Source organism: Atheta coriaria, unplaced genomic scaffold (assembly GCF_025399875.1).
Source record: "Atheta coriaria isolate IRGN ID8LTWV9N9 unplaced genomic scaffold, Caltech_Dcor_3.1 hic_scaffold_7_pilon, whole genome shotgun sequence".
In the NCBI taxonomy this organism is placed as follows: Eukaryota; Metazoa; Arthropoda; class Insecta; order Coleoptera; family Staphylinidae; genus Dalotia; species Dalotia coriaria.
Window position 1 is genome coordinate 640568 of NW_027045449.1, and position 6000 is coordinate 646567.

At 34.7% G+C, this 6000-nt stretch overlaps 1 long non-coding RNA gene across 1 annotated transcript; it reads right to left on the reverse strand.

The window, feature by feature from the left end:
• Positions 1–4891: 4891 nt before the first annotated feature.
• On the reverse strand, positions 4892–5615 carry LOC135795820 (uncharacterized). Its single transcript, XR_010549160.1, has 2 exons — positions 5475–5615; positions 4892–5298 (listed from the first exon to the last, which is right to left on the reverse strand). It is a non-coding gene; the product is annotated as an uncharacterized lncRNA (long non-coding RNA).
• Positions 5616–6000: the final 385 nt, after the last annotated feature.

The window sequence follows — 6000 nt, forward strand, 5'->3', positions numbered from 1 at the left end:
AGAGGCCGCGACAAGCATCTGGAATTCGGAGTGCGAAAAAGTAATGCACGCGCGGTCGCCGTGCGCAGATTAACGAACTACTGCGCAGAGTCTTCTAACACGTATCCGGTCGTAAAGTTATTGAAGTATTGAGATGCGTCTATTTTATCGATACGCGCATTTTTCGCGCGCGCATGCAAGCAGTGCAATGCGGTTGTGTAATTACGAACGCATTTTATTGCTGCGCCTCTCAACAAGTTCAACACAATACTCGCGTTATAAGATCGTGCGGGAGATCTCAAGTTAATTTCGTGCGGGATATATTGCTGCGCTTTCACGCGCAATTTTGTCCGGATTGTTCACGCTGACTTCGCTCATAAATTAATCACAGATAAATCATTCAATCATGTTTATGATATGGTATTAATTATTAAGTATTGTTATGTTATTATTCACTTAAGTTAACGTGATAAAAAAGAAATAATTGAATATTTTAGTCTTTTTTGATTTTTAAAAGAAAAATTGAATTTTTTTTTCGCAAAATTTCAATAAAAATTAAATTACTTCAAAAGTATCAAAGTTATCAATTTTTTGTTTTTGTTAGTCGCTAGTCCATTAAATTCTCTATCTTATGACATTTTATTTATTAATTTACGATAATAATTACCAAAGTTTTTGCGATTTGAAATTGAATTATTTCTAAGCTATAAAAACGAGATGTCCAAAAATAATTGCAATATTTTACTAAAAATTTAATTACACAAAAACTATCAAAGCTAACCATTTTCTGTTTTTACTAGTCGATAGTCCATTAAATTCTCTATCTTATGATATTTTATTTAAACATTTACGATAATAATAACCAAAGTTATTGCAATTTGAAGTTGAATTATTTCTAAGATTTGAAAACGTACAAAAATAATTGCAAAATTTTACTAAAAATTTTATTACGCAAAAATTACCAAAGTTAACAACATTCTGTTTTTGTTGGTTGATAGTTAATTAAATTCTTTATCTTATGAGATTATATTTAACAATTTACGATAAAAACAACCAAAGTTATCTCGTCTTGAACTTGAATAACTCCAAAACCCAATATTTTCTGAATTTCTCCCTGCGATATAAAATTAATTATTCACTATTGTTAGATTATTATTCACTTAACTCCAGAGTGACGTCTATTCCATTAAAGTTATCACCTTATCAAGCAGCGAGAATTTTCAAAAAATCAATTTGAATGCGTTTCTCGTCTGAATATTTCGCGTACGCATTGCGCGAATCTCGCGCATTGATCGCGCGTCGAGCGTTGTTGCATGACTTCCATTAAGATGCGCATAAATCTACGCGTGTTCCGGTACGAAATGATAAATTCAGCGATTTATGGAATTCGCGCGAGTTTATCGCGCGCGTGCAATGGCAACATTTTAAAAGCAAATTTTTCGAGCGCGCATAAATTATGCGCCAGCGATGCGATTTGTATACGCTCTCAGGAGGCGAACGCAAAAATAAATCAATAATAAAAGGTTATTGTCGTTTGTCTGCGCTGTGTTTGTCTGTGTTTTGTTTGTAGCAAAGTTCTGGAGAAACGCGGTGCGCTGGTGAAACACTACCAGCATGTGTTGTAAAAATGCGACTGCTGATATGGAATATTGAATGTATGAATCTATTGCACAATCCGATGTGTGGAATACGCTAGAAACTAAGTCAAAATTGAATAATTACTATTATTATCATAGTTACGCATAATTTATTTTTGTATGTTTTTTATTTGTGGATAACACCGTTATTTAACATCGTAGAATATTGAACAAGGTGTCATTCGAAAGGTAATTTAAAGGACATTTAATGTGCCTAAAATGAAAATTGTGAGTGTAACAGTTTTCCCGTAGTACCGGAAAAACTTATACTTTGAATTTTCATGCGCAGAAGGGTGCGCCAAAGTTAAAATCGTGATAAATCAAAAACTAACAGTGATAACAACTTCATTTTTATTTTAAATGATAGATCAGATCTTAAACTATAAGATACACTTTTAAAAATTCTAATATTAATTAAACTTTACCTGTAATTGACAAAACAAAACAAATTTTCATTTTTAAATTTTTATTTTTGTGATTTTTCACTATAATACTTTCATTTAAGCACCTCCATGAGTCAGGACAATCCTGATGACATGACGCTGTCATGTTCCAACCGAATACAATTTGCGCAGATATTGATTAGCGCCATATTAGTCGCGCGAAGTCGTTTAATACCTGAAGCGCCTCGCGTGTAATTGATGTAAGCTGGAGCGCTGGATGTTTGACACGACGAAATGTAATTGATGCGCGGATTAACGCGCAATCAATCTTAGCAGCAATAATTAGGCACACATCGTTAATGTATTTATAAATGACGAGGCGGTGCGGCGCTGCAGCGATCGCACGATGCTATAATTAGTCGCGTTTTAATTGATTCCATAATATAATACGCTCGCGGTTTTACATTTGCATATATTGATGGATTATTACGCAGCATGATTACTACTTGCTTTTATGGCAAATTGATTCGGGATCAGAAAGAAAATTGATTGAATATTTCATGTTTTTAAGTTTTTTTTGTGTCCGAAAATAATTGCAAAGTTTTAGTAAAAATTTAATTACTCAAAAAGTATAATATTTATCGACTTTTTGTTTTTATTAGTAGATAGTCAGTTAAATTCTCTATCTTGGTACTTTTTATTCAATATTGTATGATAATAATAACAAAAGTTATCGCGTTTTGAAGTTGGATTATTTTTAAGAAAGAAAATCGTTTAAAAATAATTGCAAAGTTTTACTTAAAATTTAATTACGTAAAAACTATGACAATTGTCAACTTTTTCTTTTCACTAATCAATATTCAATTAAATTATCTATGATATAGCATTTTATTCACCAATTTACTTTAATAATAACCAAAGTTATCGCGTTTTGAAGTTGAATTATTTCTAAGATAGAAAAACGTTTAAATAATACAAAGTTTTACTAAAAATTTATTTACGTAAAAACTATGATATTTATCAACTTTTGCTTTTCAGTAATCAATAGTCAATTAAATTATCTATAACATAGCATTTTATTCACCAATTTACTTTGATAATAACCAAAGTTATCGCGTTTCAAACTTTTAATCGTATTCGAAATTCAACATTTTGTAAATAATTACTATAATTAGCACATCATCGTGAACTTCCCACCAACTGTCCCCCGATATGATGGATCACTTTCATCCTCCTAACATTTCCTCTTCTGCACACTTCACAATCGCACCCGTTATAATCCTACTACTCCAAATAGCGCTTTATGAAGTTTAACTCGTGCCGCAAATGTCACGCATCTCACAGTGTGTAATGCGTTTGATTACATTCGATTCGCAAAAGGGAACCAGCCGAGTGTCCCCGGTTTCTAATCCGGCCTGATTGGTATGTAAACATTGGCGCATCGACAGAGGGTGCAATCACGGACAATCGGCGCTAATCAACAACGACAAAGGGTGCGAAAAAAGGGCGCGCACTGCCAAACATCATTAAATTCCTTCCGGTTGCAAAAAATTCAAAAAATCAATTTTCCACGGTAATAAAAATATCTGAATTGAAATTATAACTGAAAAACGTTATTGTAACATAACTAAACTTAACTCAACATAATTTTATTAAAAAAAATCATGTGTTTTCACGCGGTAGAAGTGAAACCTTCAAAACACTGCACTGCGAGAGAATGAGACGAAAGTAGTAACAGGAGTGGAATATTATTGGTTTATTTCGTATTCGGGGTACCGTACGAAGCTAGCGGTAAAAGTGACTCCCATTCAGGGCACTGTAGGAAGCTAGCGGTACAAGTGACTCGTGTTCGGGGCACCGTACGAGGGTAGCGGTAGAAGTGACTTGTATTCGGGGTATATTACAAAGCTAGCGGCAAAAGTGACTCGCATTCAGGGCACCGTACGAATCTTTCCTAAGCATCAAACCGCTGATAGCTATCCCTTTTAGTTTAGAAGATATACGTTATCGAAAATCGTTTTTCTTAGGATTTCAAATTTCATCTCCTAAATTTCGATTTTAACTAGTCTATCTTGTAGAGAATGTTTCGTAGATTAAGAATCTACGATTTGGCCTTCCTATCTATTTTAGTTTACGAGATATTCGCATTTGAAGAAAATGGTCAAAAATTGAAAAATGTTACTTTTTAGCAGTTTTAGTCGCGTTTTTCGACCATTTCCTGTTGGAAATATAATTATTTTATATTTTTATCTGATAGAGAATGATTCATTCTACCGTATTCTACAATCCGCTGGTTGCTATCTCTTTTAGTTTAAGAGATATGAATTTTTGAAAATCGTCGAAAAAAAGTATCAAGCACCCCCCCTTGCCCATTTTTTTCTTATGACTCAAAATTTCATCTCTCAGATTTCGATTTTAACTAGTCTATCTTGTAGAGAATGTTTCGTTGATTAAGAATCTACGATTTGGCCTTCCTATCTATTTTAGTTTACGAGATATTCACATTTGAAGAAAATGGTCAAAAATTGAAAAATGTCACTTTTTAGCACTTTTAGTCGCGTTTTTCGACCTTTTCCTGTTGGAAATATAATTATTTTATATTTTTATCTGATAGAGAATGATTCATTCTACCGTAATCTACAATCCGCTGGTTGCTATCTCTTTTAGTTTAAGAGATATGCATTTTTGAAAATCGTCGAAAAAAAGTATCAAGCACCCCCCCTTGCCCATTTTTTTCTTATGACTCAAAATTTCATCTCTCAGATTTCGATTTTAACTAGTCTATCTTGTAGAGAATGTTTCGTAGATTAAGAATCTACGATTTGGCCTTCCTATCTCTTTTAGTTTACGAGATATTCACAATTAAAGAAAATGGTCAAAAATTGAAAAATGTCACTTTTTAGCACTTTTAGTCGCATTTTTCGACCCTTTACTCTTTGAAATTAAATAATTTTAAATTCCTAGCGAATAGAGAATGGTCCAATCTTCCATATTCTATAATCCGCTGGTCGCTGTTTTTGGTTTGTTTGGGTTAGTGTAGGCTCTAATTAGCGGAAGGCCAATGTAACACACACCGAGGACGCCCACGAAGGTAACGAACGCCACCGGCGGCCCAGTCATACGTAATTGAAACATTTATTCCAAGCGCTCTGCGTTTTTTTGCGCGCGACTACTGCAACTTGTTCTTGTTCTTCTCGGCGTTGAACTTCAACCTTTTCTGAAGACAAGTATTTCGTTGATTCAGTTACACCGACACCGACTGTGAACGTATCCAATCCTGTCGGCTGTCGACGTCAAATCTAACTTGGAAAAAAAATTTCACATGATTAAAATTAATATACAGAGCGTAAAACAAATTAAATCACGCATAAAATAATTAAATTTTAAGTTTTTTAAGTTTAAATTAATTTATATGGAGATAAATATTCCGTAACACCCAGTATTATTTATTTACATCTTACTGCTGCTTACTCACTTCAAGTTGTTGCTTGTTTTCGGGTTCTTTTTGCACTTCTTGTGGTTCACCACGCGCAATTCTTCTCTGCTTGCACTTGCGGTGGCACCCCGGCTGCCGTTTGGCGTTCGCGATGTCTGCGTGTACGTTATTATTACACTTTTAATGTGTCAATGTCAATGTCAGGCGCAAGGCACGCTTTGATGTGGTGCGCGCACTTGCACTTCACTTTCGTTACAATTACCCACCTCACTACTCACTCTCCTCTTCTCGGATGCATCTTGGTGCATCTTGTGTATGTATACGAGTACGATATATAATGGATGCCGCTACGGCGGGGCACTTGATTGTCGTGACAGGAGTGACACATTTGATCGTAATTGGACGCGACGAAGTGTAACATTTCGCCCAGGGGAACGTCTTTACTATAAGAGCGGCGGAGATGTGAATTGAGGCTGTGAACACTTGGTATGTTGCGTGATTAATTCACCTCGTGATTAATCTGATTAATGTGTAAACAACGCCGCGCGGCGAATCAATCATTCGC